The sequence below is a fragment of the Dermacentor albipictus genome, chromosome 3 (genome assembly GCF_038994185.2).
Source record: "Dermacentor albipictus isolate Rhodes 1998 colony chromosome 3, USDA_Dalb.pri_finalv2, whole genome shotgun sequence".
In the NCBI taxonomy this organism is placed as follows: domain Eukaryota; kingdom Metazoa; phylum Arthropoda; class Arachnida; order Ixodida; family Ixodidae; genus Dermacentor; species Dermacentor albipictus.
The window spans coordinates 59,111,736-59,133,770 of NC_091823.1; the positions used below are offsets into that span (position 1 = coordinate 59,111,736).

The window sequence follows — 22,035 nt, forward strand, 5'->3', positions numbered from 1 at the left end:
GAAGTCAATGGTATTATAAATGCATAAGAAATTAAAATAATAAATATATATGAAAAAAAGAGAGACACGTCCTTTCGCTATGTATTAGGGCACCCCGTAGGACTGCAAATATTCTATCGCAAGGAAAGGGACTCGTTAAGTCAACACATCTCTGCCACGACGTGGAAAACGTTATAAACGCTTAGCATATGAGAGACAAGAAAGCAGCAATATCACCGCTGCTGTAGTGTCAGCCTTGTCTATACAATGCAGACAGAACATGCACCACGCATACACAATGAGAGTAAACTGCGAACGCCGTGACAAATTTGATCGTGTGTATTGCGCAGCCTGAACGCGCACATGCGACGCGAGACTGATGACTACGCGGCATCTCTATACTGTCACCCAGAGTGCCTACATGAAGAGACTCGTGTGTGCGCGTGTTAATCGCAGTGGTGCTGAGTAATATGCCACGCACTCGGTTCGGAATGTATAATAAAGCATTCATTAGCGAAAAGCTGCAGCATGCGTAACTTTGGTGTCTATACGATAATGCCAAAATCCAACGGCTTAAGATAGCAAATGATGAGCTGTTGTCCATTATCTTCTATTTCGTGTGCTTTTTCCCTGAGAACGTTTGAGCACAAGGAATTATGTGCAGGCATCTTTCCATCGAGTATCTCGATCCTATTCGCGACTCAACGGAGAAACAATAACAGGGCAGTTTCTGAATTCGTAATTCTACTGTAATATTGAGAACCAGTGTGAAATGGCCTAAATATTAGTTGTCAAGGTCATTCCACCTTTATGAATGCTAATTAGGTTTGTATGGAATTATATGGATATGAAAGACTTACACGCAGCCGGTCTTCATGCGTGCTTGAAGAAAGCATACGAGCACATGCAACGCTGACAACAATTTGCATCCCTAATAACTGCAATGCTCCTATACTTCCAGAAAATTCACACCACTCTTACCTTTGTAAGTTGCCTCAGTACGTCGATTGAGCTCTTCAAAGAATGCGGCTAGAATCTTTGTCCCTAGCAAACGCCCGCAGGAGGCAAGAAAAATGTAGCGGACTGCATGAATTGACGCCGGGGCTGGCCGCCCGATCGCGACAGACTAAGCAGACTTGCCCCAAAGGTCGTAATGACGACGACCTGCGGAAACACGGGATGGACGTTGGAAGCGCCAACGTCACGTGGGAGAGGGAGCCCGGCATTTGAATGTCTTTGGAAAGCACAAATGGCAGGCAGGCTTCCTGCAAACCGAAGTCGATTCACGTGCGTGTTGTAACTACCGCACGACGTTATTTCCCACGAATGGCGACATTATCTGTGCGCTTCTTAGTTGCTTTTGTTCTCTGTGCAAATGTACTCGCGTGATGGGGGCGATGATTTCGATCTTTACCTTTCCTTTGTGGCAAAAAGGAGGCACTCTATAGGAATACCTTCATAATTGGCATGTTCGGATTGTACATTGTGCTAAGGCATTGTTCCTTGCATTGAATAGAGCCATAGTAGTAGAAGTAGTACTGGCTGGCGATTCTTCATACCCGTTCTGAGGGATTGGCTCCTGATTTTTGAGATACAAAAGAACGAAATTAAAGCGTGCAATAAAAAAAAGAAGCAAGAACTGAGTGCCAATAGGCTCACTTCAAAAATGAAGAAATAGAAATTATGTTAAAACACGGAGTGACGAAAGCAAAGGAATAAAGAAATGACAGACCCTCCCTCTCTCCCCGAAAAGAAAAACAATAAACGAAAGCAAAAGAGATGGAGCCTCTTTGCAGTCATCACTGGACAATCTTTATTGTTACGCAAAAAAAGAAATAAATGTAAAAAATAAAACTTGGCTTCAAAGAAAAATGGGATTACATGTAGTAAGCAGATGTCTCTGAATTGCAGAGTCATCTGTTCTTATTATTGCAAAATTGCTAAAATTAGAAAGTTGCATCTTAGACCCATAAGGATTTGTGGTGCGGTATTTTTTATGTCAAGGTCAAGTTGCTATTGCTCTAAGAACTTCTTGTTTTAGTGTGAAGAAAACTACACTTCGGGAGTTCCAGTGACCACATTAAACAGAATAAACTAGAAATTATAAACGTTGGCGGTGGTGAATTTCGAACATACGACCTCACGCTCAGAAGCCGCATGCCTTTCCCACTTGATTAAACAGCCACGCTTGGAGACGGTGAATATATCTGAACCAGTGGCTTAGCCAGAAATCTCATTGGAGTGGGAGGGGTCTCACGTTGCAGCTCGACCTCTTCCTCATAGAATTTGTCGAGGGATCAAATACATTAATAATAACTGCATTGCGATTTTCAAAGATGCTGCAAACAAATTCTTGAACGCTACGCACTGTCAAGACAAGTAAAATATGTATTTTTTTCAGAAATAATATGCTTGTATGTCTCAAACATTGTGCCCGAGATAACTGATGTCAATGCTTCCATATCTTATGTCTATTTAATAAGTACTAAAAATATCCCACGAAATTTATATCTATATCAGTTTGAAACCAGCAAAGCAGTGCATGCCGCTGATATGAAAAATGTAAAGGCAATGAAATGACCTAGTTGAGGACGAATAATTTAATTAAACTTTGTCATTCAAGAACCTTGTTTACATTTTTGTACATATCCACCGGTCAGCGAAAAATCTAAATGAAGCTGTCCTTCATTACAACGTATTGCGCAGGAGCAGCTGTGACAGGTCGTGTATTGTGAATAATTGCACCGAAATTATAGTCGCAACAACGAGCACATGTAAAAAGCAGGAGTTCTGCAAGATATATGAGGGCGAGTCAAATGAAAGAGAGCCAATGCGAAGAAATGACAAATGGGGTACTTTATTTAAAAGTAGTCTCCATGAGCACTTGGGCATTTGTCCCACTGACTGACGAGTCACGTGATTCCCGCCTTATAATACTCCTTGGGTTGCTGCATCAAAAATCTGTAACTGACTCTTTCACGTCATCGTCCGACACGAATCTGGTTCCCTTGAGGTGCTTTAAATGTCCCAAAATGTGGAAATTGCAAAGCGACGGGTCTGGGCTGTATGTCTGATGTTGCCTGTTTCCCACTTGAACTTTGCCAGTTTCGTATTAACCACATCAGCTACGTGGGGACAGGCATTGTCGTAGAGGAAGCAGACCCAATTCCTCAATTTTCCACGTCCTTTCTTCTTGATCGCGACACGTAGCCGATCCGGCGTTTCACAATAGCAGAAACGATTGATAGTCTCTCCAGGTTTAGCAAATTCAATCAATAACGGCCCCTAACGATCGAAAAAAATGTCAGGCACCTTTCCGGCAGAAATGAAGGCCTTTGCTTTCTTTGAGGGTGGGGTATTCAAATGTTTCCATTGTAAGCGCTTGCCATTGTATTTCAGGCTCGTAGTAGTGGCAGCATGATTCGTGCCTGGTCACAAATGCAGACAATAGTCGCCCCCCTCATTGTGATACCGGATTAGATGAGCCGGGCAGCGCCGAACCTCTCCATCTTCTGGCGGTGGTTGAAAATCTTGGGCATCCATTGCGCACATAAGAGCCGATAAACGAAATGTTCATGATTAAGGGTGTTAACCTAAGTGTGACTGATGATCACACGCCCTGCCAATTCATCTATGCTTATCCTACGTGCTTGTCTAATCAGGTCATAAGCCTTTGCAAATGTGTTGGGGGTGATTGCAAGGTGGCTTTGGCCCGGTCTTGGATCGTCTTTGCAACTTTGACGTCCTTCTTCGAACCGTTTGCTCCAAGGCTTCACAGTGGCCAAGGAAATACAATGTTCAATGTACACGGCAGCCATACGGCGAATAATTTATTTTTGGGAACCACTTTCAACTGTCAAAAACCTCACGACACGACACTGTTGAACTTTTGGAGTGCCCATTATGTAACGCAACCATGTTGAACCCAGTCTATGAGAGCATTAAAGCACGCCTGCGTGCCACTTTTGTAAATGAGAGATGCCTTTGTACTACGCGCATGCCTCGCACATGATGAACCGAACCATTATTGCGTGAGGTGGGTTGGCTCACACTTTTGACTCGCCCTCGTACATTAGAAATGCGAATATACAATGGAATATACAAATGCGATTGATAAAGGGCACAAATGTGTTAGTGGAAGCAAAGTTCACCTCACATATACACCAAACCTCGCAAACAAGATATGTAAATACACTTATAAGTCTCCAATAAATCTACGTATATAAGAAAAAGTCACTGTATATAATGTGTCAAACAAGGCAAATAAACATGTTGCACAACCAGAGATTCACAGATCACAGTCCCCCTCCCTCCACTCCCCCGGATGTAGCGCGTGCGACAGGAGGCGGCGCGCTTCCTCCCCGCTTTTCTTCTTTGCACACACAGGACTGAGCCACCATCGTCAGCTGACTGATGCCCGACCTCCCCCCCCAGGCCCCCCCCCCCCCCCAGCACACACACTTTCACTCGCACATACATAGGCGGCGCGTGGTCACGATGTTATCGCCCTTGGGCTTTATGCGAAACATGAGGGCGACGGCGATGGCAGGAAGGCGCCTGGAGTGTCCATATAGTTGATATAGCAATAATATAATAAGAGTATACTGCAAATGAAGCGTCCCATGGCCCATTACTTTCCTCAAAAGAAGAACTAACGAAATGGAACTTTCACCATGCGACAATTCGCTCCATCGTAACAATGCCGCTTTTTTCGTTTTTGATGGTTGGGGGCACGGAAATGAAAAAAAAAAACGCAATGGAAAGCATGTTGGACACAATCCAATGATGTACTTTGGGCATCTAATGTGGCTACCGAATTAATATCGAAGAAAACGTGAGACACTTGGTCCACAGAGAACCATACGCATAATGCTAGGTATTCTACACCGGTGAGACAAAATTTTGAGAAGTGGTTACGCTCAAACGAACGCGTTGCAATCCGTCGAGTCCCCGCAGTGCATGATGGCGGCAAGCGACCACCCATTGTTCCTTTTTCTCGTCTGCTAGCGACAAAACGCCCAATAATCTGCCAGGCGAAAATCCAATCGGCGAAAAAAAAACGAACGTGCATCGAAGTACGCCACGTGGTCGTCGGGGCAACACGAGAAAAACGCATGCGCTCTGGCTGGTTACGGCAGCCCGCGGGTGTCGAGAACAACAAAGAAAAAAAAATGAAGAGGCTCAATGTGTCGTCGCAAATAAATGTCAACGTAGAAAAATAAAAACGTAAATACTTTTCCTGGCTTTAGTGTTTTGACACGGATGCTTTGGCGCAGGTGAAAAAAAAATGTTGATATTACATTCTGTGACATGACGGCAAGAATGAACCACCACAACGCTTCGTCTCATCGGACCTCGCTGCATGCTTTGGCAACTTGTGTGATAGTGTGTTGATTTGGCTTGTCTCGTTGTATGGTCCAATGTACGAGTTTAGAAAAGTGAATGCACTTATGGCGTCAAATGTTTATAACAACATGAAACCCACAGAGTTCTGGCATTGAAAATGTAAAGCACGACTTTGGAAAAGTCAATGTGCCTTTCGCGTCAAAAGTTTATGAGAACGTTATACATATAAAGTTTCAGAATTGAAATCCATGCGCTCCGTAAATTCTGCGGCCTCCGCGAGATGCCGCGACGAGCCCGCTCGCCATCAAAACGCCCTTGAAACTTTGTGCTCGGATGGGGTTCCTTGCGTTATGTGACTGCCGGTGTATGGGCGTTGCCCCGAAATCCAGCCGCAGTTTGTATTGTTCGCGCTGAAATGTCTTTTCAAGCGTGAAAAGGACATTCTAGACAATATCCAGAATGATGTCCGGCGCTGGGGTTATTTTGGTCGGTGGTGCACGACAGCACGAAAATATTTCGGGGGGAGACTGAAGCCCTATAAGCCCTAACCACCCCCCCCCCCCCCTTCCCCCCGGCTACGCCCCTGAATTCTGAACCATATTAATGTGTTTTACCTGACGTGCAAAACAAATGTCAAAGGAGAACAGTTTCTGTAAAGGCTTCTCGAAAGGTGTGGTGATGCTGGAATAAAAGCCACCTCTGAGACCTCACGTAAACACGACTTTGAGCTGCTGACGAGCTTCACAACGCGACAAACAAACGAACGCGTCAAACCCAGTTAGGTCACTATAGCAGAAGCACGAAAGTCGCATTTTGCTGCCCTTTGCAGCCTGGAGACATGCCGGCAACTCGTCAGACTTGCTACTCATACTTGCTACACCCACTTCTTTCACTGATAAGGAACTGTCTGGGTGAGAAGATACACGCAATGTTTCATGACTTCCGCGTTAGACATTTTGGCACACAGACCTCTGCTACTTTCCATGCCTTCCATAGGTACTGTATTCGACGAACAAGTGATATTTCGACACTCGTATGCACTACTGTACAAATCAAATCAAATCAAATCAGTTATTCTGACATGAACCTGTCTGTACAGAACATGCCCATGGAGTGAGGCAAAAGTAAGAAGCTAGCAGCATACTTTCTGACACGGCCTCACTCCGGGCCACACATGAATGGCAGAAGGGTGAACATGTTCATTAAACAAAACAAAACAAGAATTCTGCAGTTTAGTTCTGGCACGGTCGTAAATTGTTCAAGACACATGGCATTATAAAAGAAAGAAAATGCAGCAGGAACGCTACAATTCACCATACAAAGGTAATTGAAAATAAGGCTAACACTACAATCAATACATATCACAAGTATTTGGGGCTTTAGTATTAAGCGAAAATAGCATCTTCATTTTGTTTTTTAATTGAAAAATAGTTTTACAGGTTACAGTGTCATCAATTATTGAAGTATACACATTGCTTACTGTAACAATTCGGTTATCTATTTGTTGGGCGCCGTAGTTTGTCAGGGCGCGAGTAGAGAAGATAGAGGTAACTCGTACACTATAGCTTATATTTCTGTTGAGGTATGCATTTCGAAAAGATGTGTCGTCTTTCTTAATTTTATTATAAATATGAACAGAAACAAAATACTTATGGCACTGTGGAGATGGAAGAACCTGAAAGGCCTGAAATAATTGGCCACCCATGGGAGAATTTGGAGAACAAGCGCGCAAAGTGCTTTTTTGTAATGAAAATAATCTGTCTTAAACGGTTTTGTTGCATGTACCCCAAATTAAATTGGGGTATTACAGTTGTGAATGGATTAGAGCAAAACACAACTGCTTTTTAATCTGCATGCGCAACAGATACCTGATGCCATGGATTACACCAATAGATCGAGCTACGTGTAAATGGACGTGATTTACACGGTCACCCAAACTTAGGCCACTAGGAAAAATACGCTTAAGAATTTGCATGAATTTATGGATTCAATCAGGATATTGGGCGCTATAACGTAAAACTATTCCAAACTTTTCTATTCTGATTCTGCCACAGCCTTCCACGATTGGTCAAAAACTTTTTTCGACCACCCAACTTCATCTGTCTGTCACGCGACGTCATGAAAACCGCGATACTTCCCCATCTGATTTGATGTGTACACACGGATTATGCATGATTTGACAGAAAAAAGAAAAACAGTTATTTCTGATTTGACCCCTTTTCGCCATGAGCCCTCGGCTATTGGTAAAAAGTTTTTTCGGGCTGCACCCACTTCACCTGCTTGTCACGCGACGTCACAAAACCGCAAAAACTTACCGCCTCAAAGTGACGTGTACGCGATAAAGATGCATTAATATGCCGAAGAAAACTGAATTTTCTTCGGAAAGCCGTAGGCTGCCCCGTTCCGAAAGGAATAAAATATGGCTGCCGCCGATCGCTGAGACGCTGGCTACTCGCACCTGCCGGAGAGCATGGGTGTATTTGCGTATAATAATGCTTCTTGCATGGCCGTGTAACGTTTTCGAGCCGTTTCGGCACGTTTACCACCTCATTCTGCCAACTCTTTTTTGCTGAGGGTCAGTTTTAGCGTCATTCTTAAGCTTCCGTTGCATGCCGCCGTGATTTTCGACCAGCCACCACAAGCTAGGTCGGGGAAAGCCGACCAATCACAGATGCCGGCACCACCCTCTTCATGCGGTTATCGATTTTCAGTGCACTGGCTCTGCCCCAGCGAATCCCTCTCCACTTGAGCACTCCCCTCGCCTCTTGTCAGCCAATTAGATACGACAAGCCGCTCAGTGTAGGCAACGTTATTCGTTTTTCAAGCAAGCAAAAGTGACCTCCTATGAACGAGGAGAGCGTTTGATTGGTCTGTTCAGACAACCCTGCGGGTGACCGCCCGGTGCTTGCGTCGGTGGTTACGCAAATTTGACGTCAGGAGATTGGAATTGAAACATATTGGAATAGTTTTACGTTATAGGGCCCATTGTTACGCTGGATGGGATAATCTATAGGCTTATTTTTAGGACAGAAAATCATCAGTTTTGTTTTCTTAAGATACAATTTCGATTCTTCACCGCAAGCCACAGCATAAGCTCATGTAGCCAGGAGTTGGAACTACGCTCGAGTTCGCGATGATCAAAACCCGAAAAAAAAAACGGTCGTGTCATCTGCGTATGAAACAATGTTAGAATAAGATGAAAGGCTTACTATGTCGTTGATATGTAGTGTAAAAAGAAGGGGCCCTACTATAGACCCTTGAGGAACGCCGAATTTTATTATTTCAGTATCGGATACATCATCGTGTAGTCCCGTGTACTGAGTGCGGTTCAACAAGTAGCTTTGCAGTAACCTGTCAGGCGTTCCATCAATACTATATCTGTATAAATTATTAAGTAGAAAGTCGTGCCTAATTGAATAGGCGGCGTTAGAAAAGTGAAGGTATACAACAACAGTGAAATGCTTATGTTCAATATCATTAATCAGATTATTTCTTATTTCGAGCTGTCCTGCATGCGTGGATTTTTGGAGCTGAAATCTATATTGCTCATTGCAAATCATATTGTTGAGATGCAGGAATTTGTATACTTTCGTGAAGATAACTCGCTCAGCAACCTTAGAAAGCAAAGGTAGCATGGAAATAGGACGGCTGTTATTGGGATCATTTTTATTGCCTCCTTTGAAGATTACTGTAGCACGGGCGGATTTCATTTTATCCGGGAACCCTCCTGTATGAAGCATTAGATTACAAATAAGTACAATAGGAATGCTAATAAACGTAGCAACAGCTTTTATTGCAAGTGCAGTAATGCCGTCTGGGCCGGGAGAGCATGTATTGCGAATTGAGTTTATGATGAAGGAGAATTTCATCTTCAGATGTCGGGGATAAAATATTAAATTTACACATGCTGGGACCAAAATGAGACGACTGATTTTACAGCTCAGGGAAGATTAGACGTGGAAGTTCCTACATTTGAAAAATGGTCATTGAGTTTATCAGCGAGTGAGACACCGATATATAAAACTCTACAGATTTGCATTTCCGAAGGAAGAGTATGTTGCTTCTTACCAATGAGCTTATTTATGCCTTGCCACAGAGATCTAGTGTTTTGCATTGATGAAAACTTAAGACGATATAAAAGTCATTTTGCCTTCTTTAAATCCTGGTTTAATTAATTCCGAAACTTTTTAAAGTCCTTAAATGTTCTTGATTGCGTGTATCAAGAAATCGTGCGAATAACACATATTTTCTTTAATGCGCTTCACAAGGTCACCGGAGATCCACTCCTTTCTGGCTTTCATGCATTATTTTACTTGTGCAAATGGAAAGGCGTTGTTAAATGCTTCCATTGTTTTATCTATGAATATATTATACGCCGCAGGTGTATTCCCTGATTTAAGAGCGTCAACCCAGTTAGTTTCAGACATAAGCAAACAGACAGACAGACAGACAAAGAACTTTAATAGCAAGGTCCTGAGACGCTTTGCCCTAGGGCAGAGCTGCGGGCCGCTCCCACGTGGGGACTGGTAGGCCGAGCCTAACCGCCGCATCGTGGGCTCTCTGGACAGCCCAAGTTTGATGTGCATATTCCGAGCTCCGGATGGCAGAGCTCCACTCTTGTTCTGTGATGCGATTGGGTCCCTGTAACGAGGGGCATCGCCAGAGCATGTGTTCGAGATTGCTAACAGCCCCACAGTCGGGGCAAGTAGAGCTGAAAGCCTCTGGAGTGATCATGTGAAAAAGGGCCAGGTTCGGATAGCACTGCGTCTGAAGCATGCGTAAAGTGGACGCCAGAGGTCTAGCCAGTTTGCAGTGAGGGGGAGGATAAGTCCTCCTACCCAGGTGATAGTGCATAGTAATTTCGCTGAAAGTAGTGAGAGTGTCCCGAAACTCGAGAACCCCAGAGTCTGAGCTCAATCTTGCTCCCGCGCGGTGGGTTAGTGCGCGCGCTTGGGAGTGGGCAATGTCATTAAGATTGGGAAACGAGTCAAGCTGGGGGTCGAGGTGAGCCGGAAACCACGTGATGGTGTGCGGAGAGATTATCTTGTTCTTGAGAATCTTGTGAGCCTCCTCAGCGATGGATCCTGAAGCGAAAGCCCTGACCGCCGATCTCGAATCAGTGAAGATTTGTGATCTGCTGTTGTCTAGGAGTGCTATAGCAACTGCGACCTGCTCCGCTCTGGTTGGTGTTGAGCACTTCAGGGAAGCCGCATTCACTATCTGTCCGTTGTGATCAACGAGGGCAATGGCGAAGTTAGACGACTGTCCATATTGGGCTGCGTCGACAAAACATGCCGAGTAAGGATCGTCTTTGGTACGCTTGAGGAGGGCGAGGGCTCTTGCCCTGCGTCTGCCTACGTTGTGTCGAGGATGAACATTACGGGGAAACGGTGCAACTCGTATGTTGTTCCTTTGATTGTCTGATATTTCATATTTCCGCTCTTCCATGAGGATAGGGTTGATCCCTAGAACTGCCAGGATCTTCTTTCCAGCCGGGGTACAGGATAGACGGGCCAGTTGGGCTGACTCCTGGGCCTCGATTATCTCGTCCAAGGTGTTGTGCACTCCTAGTTGCATAAGGAGGTCCGTGCTCGCCCGTAACGGAATGCCTAGTACTTTTTTTATACTTTTTCTGATGAGAGTGTTTAATCGTTTTTTCTCGGAGTTATACCAGTTGTGCATGGCGGCCACATAAACAATATGACTCATGAGGAAGGCGTGGAACAACCGGAGGAGGTTGTCTTCCTTTAAGCCTCCACGCCTATTCGAGACTCTGTTGATGAGTCTCATCATGTTCTCAGTCTTGGCTGTCAGCTTGTTGAGCGTAGTATTATTACTGCCATTCGATTCGATGAACATGCCAAGGACCCGAATGGTGTCTACTCTGGGGATGGTACAGCCGCTTTTAGTGTGGAGTTTGATGTTTATTTCAGACAACGGTTTCCATCCTCTAGGTTTGGGGCCTCTCCTGACTGGCCTGTAGAGGAGGAGCTCAGACTTGCTCGGGGAGCATCTAAGCCCCGTATTTTCCAGGTACATCTCTGTTTGATCTACAGCCTCCTGTAAGCCTAATTCAACAGCTCCCTCGCTTCCTCCGGTGCACCAGATTGTGATGTCATCAGCGTAGAGCGTATGATTGATCCCTTCTATGTTGGAGAGTCTTTGCGATAATTTCGTCATGGCGATGTTAAAAAGCAGTGGTGAGACTACCGCACCTTGTGGCGTGCCTCTGGGGCCCAAACTGAAATTGTCGGACTTGAGGTCACCGATTTTGAGCGTGGCCTTGCGATCCCGTAGGAACGAGCTGATGTATCTGTGGAAGGCGTCTCCCAAATTGAGCTCTGAGATGGAGTTCAGAATGTGAGCATGGGATACATTATCAAAGGCTTTCTCTAGGTCTAAGCCTAGGATGCCTCTTATATCTCTTGTGGTGTTGTCAATGATTTGACATTTGATGAGTTTCATGACGTCTTGCGTTGACAGGGCCGGACGAAAGCCGATCATGTTGTACGGAAACAATCCTTGTTTCTCGATGTGCTTAGAAATTCGATTGTGTATGACATGTTCCGCTACTTTCCCCACGCAGGACGTGAGGGAAATGGGTCTGAGGTTTAAGAGACTCGGGGGTCTTCCAGGCTTTGGAATGAGGATGACCGAGGCCATTTTCCAGGACTCCGGGACAACCCCTCGTTCCCATATTCCATTAATCTCCTCTGTCAACCATTCTATAGAGCAGTCGTCCAGGTTTCGGAGGGCGCGGTTGGGGATGCCATCAGGACCAGGGGCAGACCTGCCATTTAGATGCTGGAGAGCTTCCCTTACCTCGCATGTCTTGAAGGGGTTATCTAGCTCGGGGCAAGATGAGCCTTTGTAGGGGGGATAGTCTTCGTCACTCGAGTTGCCCAGTGGCAAATACTTGCGAGCTAATCTGTCGAGTACGGTCTGCAATGTCTCTGATTGTGATGCCTGGTGTAGAACCTTCGCTATCACTTGTCTTTGGTTTGACTTGGTATTGGTATCATCCAGCAGATGCTTGAGTAGGTTCCATTTAGCTCCAACTCTCATCTGGCCATCCACAGAATTGCAGACCTCATCCCACTGTTGTCTGCTCAAGGTTTGGCAGTGATCTTCTATAGTTCTGTTGAGCTCCGCGATCTTTTTTCGGAGCCTTCGGTTGAGTTTCTGCCCTTTCCATCGTTTCAAAAGTGACGTCTTCGCTTCTAGAAGATGAGCGAGGCGGCTGTCCATCCTGTCCACCTCCAGTTCAGTCTGGATTTTCTTTGTCGCCGCGCTGATGTCCTCCTTTAACTGTTCAGCCCACTGCTCGAGGCTAAGTGCTGAGTCATTCGTTTGTGCTCGCTCTTCCCGAATCTTGCGAAAGTAATCCCAATCTGTAATAATGAACTCTTTGAGGTCCCCGCTTTTCACGTTGACGCAGGTGGCCAGGATGTTGTGATCACTGCCAAGGTCAACTTGGAGGTTGGACCAAGATGCCGATTCCACATTCCGTATGAAAAAGAGATCGGGTGTGGTATCCCTAGAGCAGGAGTTGCCAATCCTGGTCGGAAAAGCCGGATCTGTTATAAGCGTGAGGTGATTATTGACTGTAGTTTGCCATAGGTCAACGCCCTTGCGGTTAGCTTGTTGGTACCCCCATGCTGGATGCGGAGCGTTGAAGTCTCCGGCCACCAGGAGTGGAAATGTCTTGGCCTTGCTTGTAGCCCTGTTAATAATTGCCGCGAATCTTTGCCTGAGGTCTTTGGGAGTACTGTATATGTTAAGTATAAAGATACTTGTCTTGAATGGTCCGCTGGGGATTATTTCAACAAGCGAGTGTTCAACCTTATTGGATTGCAGATTCAGATCGTGGGCTATGAACGCACATTTGTTCGAGACTAATGTGCTTATTCCCCTCTTCCCATCAGCATATTGGGTATGCGATTTATAGCCTGGAAGGGTGACCTTATCCGTGAGCGTTTCTTGTAATAATATTACATGTGGCTTTTCCGAGTGGGTCCGAATGAACTGTTGGAGGACGTTCCTTTTGCGATGGAATCCCCTACAGTTCCACTGCCAGATGTTAATTACTTTGTGATGTGCCGCCATGGTGGGACGTAGTAGATAGCTAGTATTAGAAAATGCTGCGGAGCGCAGCCGCTGCCGACCTTTCAGTGTCGGTGTCATTCACTTTTTCCAACGGTGTAACTGAAGCCATTGTAGAAACGTGGTGTTCCAGATTATCGCATCTGATTCCTAGTGCTTTGACCGCCTCCGCAAGTTTGTCAATAGCAATTTGGACTTTTTCGAGGGATTCATCAATTTTACCTATCGTTTTTTCCAATTTTCGAACGCTGGCGCTCTTGTCTGAGGCATGAACTGCCAGCGCCCTCTTTTTGGGTAAACCATTGGCAGTCGGTTCCGCTACGGGGATCTCCATGGGCGTTTCTACAGCAGAGGCCTGACTGGGTTGAACTGACTCTCGCTTGCTGGCTTGCTTGCTGGCAGTCGGTTCCGCTACGGGGATCTCCATGGGCGTTTCTACTGCAGGGGCCTGACTGGGTTGAACTGACTCTCGCTTGCTGGCTTTCTTTAGCTCTGCAATTTCTGCTTTGAGCTGCTCCATAGCGTATTTTAACGAAGCGTTTTCTCTTTCTAATTGTGCAATCCTGTCCTGCTCTGGCGATTGACCCCCCGTTACCTTTTTCGGTGATTCCTTGACCCGGTCAGCCCATGTGGTACCACGATGAGCAGGCTCCTGAATCTGAACTGCAGGCCCCCTGGAACGAGAGTGGCCTCTGGAGCGGGAGCGGGTCCCGGGGACCTTGCGGCCTCTGGAAGACGAGCGTTCCGTCGAGCGACCCCTAGAAGGGACACGGTCCTGGTATCCGCTATCCTCGCCGTCAGGGTCTCGGGATCGGCTCCTGGATCTGTGCGAGCTGCTGAGGGCCGGCTTGAGAGGCATTGGCGACCCAGTTGGTTGTTTGGATTGGTCGCGGTTGCGCCGTTCTCTTCTCCGTTGCCTAACTACAAACGGAATTTGGAACCTTTGCTTGCAGGATCTGTCAGCCGTGAGATGAGGGCCTCCGCAAAGGGTGCACTTCGGTGTACATTCGTGCTTATCGTCCGGGTTGCTCGCACCACAGCCGCGGCAGATGGCATTTTCAGGGGCTGGGCAAACGTCAGCTCTATGGCCAAGCTTTCCACATGCATAGCAAACGTCAGTTTGTCTGCGATAGAGTGAGCATTTGATTAAACTGGGACCGCATTTTACGTAGTCCGGGACTTTGAGTCCATCAAACAGGATGACTACAGTGCTTGTGTTCTTGATTCGTCTCACCTCGAGGGCGCTTGGGTTCTTGGGTTGAATGATAAGGCGTTTGAGCTCCTCTCGATCGATGGTGGGATCAATGTCACGAATAACTCCCTTGCATGAGTTTTCGGGGGCTGCGATATATGTACTAACTTCGTAGCTTGCTTGTCCAATGAGTAAAGCTTTCACATCGGCGTAGGCCACGGCGTTGCGTTTTGATGGCGTGCTTGCCACCAATATGTTTTGCACCACGTTCGGACAGATAATATCCTCCGCCGTATCCGCCTCCGTAAGTCTAGCAGCGGTAGTGAGGGCTTGGGCAACTCTGAAGTGGCCCATCTTCTTGATGTCCAGTCCTCCACGGGGACGGATTATGATTCGAACATGCTCTTTCGGTAGGCGAGGCAAACAGAATTTAGCAATCTTCTTTTGGTCATAGGTTTTGCATACGGGAACCGACGTATCCGGTTCCTTCGTATGTGACAAAAGTGCTAAAATGCAATGCTCCACTCACTCGATGGGCAACTGGCCTCGGAAATTTGACAGCCCTATCATCACAGCCGTGACAAGAGAGATGACCTAATCTTTCAATATCTTCCGGGACTGCAGTGTCAGTGGGAATGACTACGCCAACGAAGCCATCCGATCTGCTCATGAAATCGGTCAACGTGTTTGGATTCCACTTTCGTGAACTGACTCTCCGGCTGGGCTGCGATCGGTCCCGTGAATGCACGTTGGCCCTGTGGGAATCGAATGTTTCCACCGCATGTTGCTTACATTCGTTGTCTCCGCAAATGCAGCTATATCTACCACCAGGGTCACCATGACTCGAACAGACCATGTTCTACCATTGCTGGCTAGGCGTGGCATTTACAAACTTATGTGACTTCCCTATTGGACTGTCCAATAGACCCGTTCATGTGCGACACGTGCAGCTGTGATGAGACGCTGACACACATTTTCTGTGTCTGCCCGCACTACAGTTCCGAGTGGCATGTGATGTGGGGAGTGCTGGACTAATTGGACAATCATCCACTATCAGATAAAAGGGTTCTAGGCAAGTGCTCCCAAAGAAATTACGTATGGAAGGCTTTCTACGCGTTACTCAGGATCCAGTGGTCTACGCACCTTCATGATAGATTTTGAGGGCGGCGCTCACCACCGCTCTGTATGCGGCTACTTTGTGCTAGTATCTCGCTCTCCTCTTCAGCTTTCCTTCGCTTTATTTCCCCCTACACACTGCCCCCATGCAGGGTGCATAACTGGAACAGTCTCTGGTTGACCTCCTTCCCTCACGTTCTATGCACCCTTTCCTTGTCTCTTGTGTGATGCAGCCAGCTTTGGACTGTTAAGTCTCTGTGCGTTTATTATGCCATCTGTGTTTCGTCCTCATCTAGGCACCTGCTAGCCTGGACCACATCGCGAGCTCGTGTGCTTCTTCCGGACTCAGTACGTGCAGCATGTGGTGCAACTTGTCCTTGTCTTTTGCCCTCTGTTTTCGACTATATCAGCATTATGGGGACATGGTTTACTTTCTTCATGTTCCTAGGGGTGGGCCGCGCAACCCCTAGGAACATGTTCAGTCATCAACTCGCCCAGCTTGCCATGTTAATTCAGTTTACTTTCTTCATCTCATTCCGCTCTAGGTGTTGGAACACGTGAAGTTTCTTTTTATTTTATTTTTCACGTATATTTTTTTATTACTACTCTTATGTGAAAAGGGGCAGGCGTCACCACTGCATGGTCACTAAATATATTTCTTTTACATTTTTTTTATTCAATAACGAAACTAATGATTTGACTCGCTTTCCCTGCCGAGTATGTAAGTGTCCTCTGATGACGACAAAACGCTGGCGAGTTAGATCGTATGATACACAAAGGAGAGCTCTATGTACAGTACTTTTAGCCATTCATATATGTCTTGGAGGGTACAACTATTTGTGACATTCTCAAAAGTCATTTTCTTCTAATAATGTTCCAAAAGAACTACCAAATGGGAGATATTTTTAACTTACTCAAGTTGATCATAGCCATGTGACGAATGGGGAATGACGAATTAACGTCAAAAAGAACCGAATAAAAATAGCCGTAAAGACGATCGAACCAAGAAGGGCGAATTTCAAGCAACTGTGTGAAGGAAATCATCTCAAGCTGGGTAAACAAGCGCACCGTTCCTATAATGGAGCTCCAGAGGCCGAATAGACGATTGCTAGTAGAAAGTGGCACCTAATAAACGTGACCCATATGGAACTTTTTGTTTGGGTCTGCGCAAACGGTCTCTCAACGACAAGGAGCAAACAGGACGTGCTTCAAAACTGCTATTCTCGACTTCATGCTACAACGATTATTGACATGAACCCTGTGATGTCATATATTGACGCAGCGGCATCTCAGTAAACCCTTTCATCTTCCGTTATTGTTTTCCTGGGTAGTAATAAAGAGACATACTTATTGTCTAGGTCATTTGCGAGATGTCCTTTCGTTTCCTTATGATTATGTATTCGCCATAACCGTAAGCGCAAAATGACGACGTGCCATAACCCACATGATCATATTCCTTATTACAGCCCTTTCATCATCCCGACAGACTTCCTCACGGGAGGCGTACGACAAGTCCTGGATGCCTGCACACTGTCATCACATAACATTCCTCGGCGGCTGTGTCGTGGAGAAGATCGAAATGCAGATATTTTATCCTAGCGCTTCACAGTAAGATGGCTCAAGGGGTCTGCTCTGGCGCTAGGTACTGTGCTAGAGACTGAGCTGACGAGTGGCTGACGTGTTTGGACATGCCCCCTAGTAGCGCGCCACGTGCTTACGACAATAGGGAACCAACTTACGATGACTTAGTTTATAGTATGCTGCATGGTGGTGAAGAAGGGAACCGAAACTCCGCTCAAAATAAAGCTTATTTTACTGTCATTCGGCTCGAATAGCGTACTCACGCGCATGTACATAAACGGGTGTAAAATATTATGCAGATAGAGCGAAGGAAGGAAAAGAAGAGGTGAAAGGCAGAGAGAAAGAGAGACAAAGAGCAAGGACAGGAAAGGCAGAGAGGTCAACCAGACGAGCGCCAGATTTGCGACCCTACACAGGGGGTGGGAGAAGGGGAATAGAAGGAGGGAAAGAGGGAAAGAGGGAGCACTGAGTGCTCGTGGGAGGATGCACAGGGATACTATAAAGGAAAAAGCAGAGGTTAACCAGATAAAGTGTGCGGCCGGCTACTCTGCACAGGGGGATGGGACTAAATGCAATGCCTAAAGTTGTGTTCATGTTCTTCCTATGCAACGCGACACATTGTGGAACGGTTATTCTTCTGCAGCCAAAAGGTCAGGACTTCTACAGGAAGTTTTTTTAGACAATACAGATATTTATAAAAGGAGCTCTTGCCGTGAGACACATGTAGTCTTCGCGTACGAGTTCTACGGCAAGGCGGAAATAATTTGCTGCTTAAGTTATTCTGAAAAGTCCAAGTACAAAAATTGGTTGATTAGCTTTTCCATTATTAACTTGAGGGCAGTTGGTTATATGGGAAACTGGCAGGGCGTCGCATTTTATGCCCGCTTTTTTTTTAGAAACACAGAGAATCTTAAAGTAATTTGAGATATTCATAATACAAATTGAAAACCAAATCCAGGCAATTTCGAGATTGAGCGCGTAGCGCTGCGCGTGAGATGCCAACGCCCCGTAAAGAAGTGTGGGACGAAGTTTGAATGACAGCATGCCGCGGCGAATTTGGACCCGACAAACAGAGGCGCATGCTCACCAAGCAAAGCGTGTCGTATCAGTATCCGCCGCGGCTGGCCGAGACGTTCAGTGAAACTGAACGTCTCGGCCTCGCGCTTGTCGTCATGGGGCGTTTCGGTCTGATCTGACAGCGGGGCCACCTTTTCTGTGCTCTCGCGCCACTCGGTTTCGATATTGCCTGTATTTACCGTTGCAATTCGATTACATATATATACTATTAGGTGCGCTTTTCAAGATCTTTAAAAAAAAAATGTGGGTGCGTTAAAATGTGACTGCTTTCAAATTCGCTATTTAAAGAACTGCCCCTAAATCATTAATAAAAAGATTAATTAACACTTCTTTGTTAATTATTCTTTTCAGTGTAACTTAAGCAGCGGCAGAGTATTTGCGCTTCACCCGTATACCTCGTATGGAAAGACGGCAGGTGTCTCATGGTCATAGCTTTCTATTTATAAAAAAATCGGCACTGTCTAAAAAAACAACGAAAAAAAAACGCAGCTGCATATCCCTTGTGTCACATTGGCCGATACATGCCTGCAAATACATTTGGCGCGGTGTATACACATATGCATCCCTTCTTCCTGGCCTCCTCATCATCTTACATCACTCTTTTTAGTTCCCTTTCCTTTTTCTCCGGTACAGAGCAGCAGGCCATAGCATGCTAGCTCAGTCGGACCTCTCGGCCTTCCTAATAAATTCTCTCTCTCTCTCTCTCTCTCTCTCTCTCTACATTTAATGTTTCAATATCTCTTGTGTCAGGCTGGCCCATACCAATCCTGGTGAATTGGCCAAGAATAGGCACACACCCCGTGGAACATAGCGAATGGCCAAATAATAGAAAACAAAATAAATCCAAGAAACCACTCTATATAAATTACTCTTTCAGTAGGAGATCGGCGTGCTTTGGATATGCCTATATGAGCCGAAATTATATGTTCAAGTTCTATGGAATAATATTTTTGAGCCCAGCTTTTATGCGCTCGTTTCTGCGGCAAGCGTAGGCATTCCCGGAGTAACCAAGCGAACGAGCACTACGAATTGTAGTAACTTAGCACGATAAAAATCACAGAAACAAGAAAGGTAGCGCTTGTCTTTGTTCACATTTCCTGTCTCTATGGCTCTTTGGCCGCACTAAGTTATTTCTTCAATTGTGCAAAACCAACTAGCCCAACAATCAACTCTTCTAGAATAAATTTCTCGTAAATTGGGCACTTTCTGTTCTGTGCATTCTCAGCAGTCCTCTGTAAAGCAGCGCTTGTCTTTGTCCACCTTTTTTTTCTCTATGATTTTTATTGCGCTAAGTTACTATACTTCAATTATGCAAAACCAACTAGCCCAACAATCAACTCTTCTGGAATAAATTTCTCATACATTGGGCACATCCTGTTCTGTGTATTCTCAGCAGTCCTCTGTAAAGTAGCGCTTCTCTTCGTCCACCTTTCTTGTCTCTATGATTTTTATTGCACTATGTTACTATACTTCAATTATGCAAAACCAACTAGTCCAACAATCAACTCTTCTAGATTAAGCTTCTCGTACATTGGGCACTTGCTGTTCTGTGTATTCTCAGCAGTCCTCTGTAATGAAGCGCTTGTCCTTGTCCACCTTTCTTGTCTCTATGATATTTATTGCGCTAAATTACTATACTTCAATTATGCAAAACCAACTAGCCCAACCGTCAACTCTTCTAGAATAAACTTCTCGTACATTGGGCACTTCCTGTTCTGTGTATCTTTAGCAGTCCTCTGTAAATTAGTGCTTGCCTTTGTCCACCTTTCTTGTCAGTATGATCTTTATCGCACTAAGTTACTACAATTATGGAAAACCAACTAGCCCTACAATCAACTCTTCTAGAGCACTGCGAAAGATGAGAGCGAATGCGTTGCGCAGCGGGAGATGAAAAAAGCAGCGAGAGAGAAGAGGCCCGAGGAGGAAAGTGGAAAGGAGGGTGTAGCAGAACCGTGAGGCAGAAAGATGAGGAGGGTATGGCGAGACGAAAAGCCTAAAGCGACGACTTGCATGAAGGGAACTTCGTTCTATTGAAGATCCTTTAGTAGCTCTCTGTCACCTGCAATTGCCTCACAAAACTCTTGCCCAACATCCGCTTCTCGACAGCGTTGGTGGATAGCCAGTGCCTTAAAGGGGTGGCGTTGCTGAGGAGAAGAGCGAAGGCCATGTAGAGTTCGCCGTACGCGAGAAAGCTTTTTGTGGGTCCAACAAGTTACAAAATGATTGCCATCGTTCGTTGTCTAATTTGTCCATGCGACGACGTTTTTTCTTCTGCGTGCGCCTGGCCTCCCTAAGGTCTAGAATCGACTTTGTGCGTCTATATGTTCTGTTTTGGGAGGATCGTTAATTATAACAGCTACGGACATAATTAGAAGTTACATCCTTGTACAAAAACCAAAAACCGCTGAATACGCCTCTGGCAGCTACTTTTAAAAACTCCTTGTTGGCCGTGTGACACGACCACAACTTCTTTGAGGTCGAACTCCCTTATGGGAAGTTTCACGCTCCCTCATCCAAAAGAAGTTCGTGGACGCCCGTGTGACACGGGCATTAGTGGCTTAGTGGCTATGACACTCTGCCACTGCGCACGAGATCGCATATTCGATTCGAAGCCGAGGTATTCTCCTGCCAATACCGGCGAAATAAAGACCATTCTTCTCTGCTTACACTAAGTGCACTAAAATAAAAATTTAGTTGACAGTCAGCGCTTGTGTCTCGTCCTTGTTACTTTGTGGTTGCATGTGTTTGCGCTGTTACAATTCTTATGTCAATTAACTGCACAATTGCTCCTTAAGAACTCAGGGTTGTCAAAATGAATACTATATAGTTGTATAGTTGTAGATGTAGTATAGTTGTAGTTGTAGTATATAGTTGTATAGTTTTAGCTCCTGCCAGGATGTTCATACTGCCTGCCTGGCAACTCCTGAACGCGCGCATTTGGCTACGAACATATATACGAAAATAGGTGGAACCAAAGTTGTTCAAGACAACCTACAACAAACTCCAAAATATTATCATCATAAGCCTATGTTTATGTCCACGTGCAGGACGAAGCCGTCTTTCAATGATCTCGAATTATCCCCTTTCTTGCGCTAGCTGATTCCCTCGTGCGCCAGCAAATTAATATCCTAATTTCATCGCCCCACCTAACTTTCTGCCATCTCGACGGCGTTTACCTTCCCTTGGAAATCCATCTGTAGCTGTAATTGCCCACCGGTCCATGTGCCCGCTGAATACGACGGAGAATCGAACACAAGCGGCAGGAGCACACGTGCGCCCGTAAGACTGACAGTCCCTCTCCCGCCACAGCTATTCGCTTTTAAAGACTTTCTATCGTCTTTAAAAGCGAAAACCCGTTGCCTCTACGCGTACACGAATATGCGGCACGCATACGTGTACACGTGTCGTATATATATAGCTTAGGCTCGCACGTGAAATTGCTACTTGCGCGAGCAGCGTATGTCGTTACAGAAGAGTGGCCGGCCATGCTGCAGAACGTAGCCGCAAGCCGCACTATTTACATGTGACCGTTTTCCTTTTCCGGGGCGTTGTTAATCTATAGCATCGACGGCCAAGTAGGAAAATATCCACCCAAATTTCGGATAGCTTGTTATGGCTTAATAGTGAGACAGTTGGTTGTG

The 22,035-nt window shown here is 45.7% G+C and overlaps 1 long non-coding RNA gene across 1 annotated transcript in view; it reads left to right on the plus strand.

The window, feature by feature from the left end:
- The window catches only part of LOC135898704 (uncharacterized), a 183,162-nt gene extending 165,727 nt beyond the window's left edge, over window positions 1–17,435 (plus strand). The window contains exon 3 of the long non-coding RNA XR_010563398.1: window positions 17,203–17,435. This is a non-coding gene — a long non-coding RNA (uncharacterized lncRNA). The remainder of the gene's footprint in view (window positions 1–17,202) is intronic.
- Window positions 17,436–22,035: the final 4,600 nt, after the last annotated feature.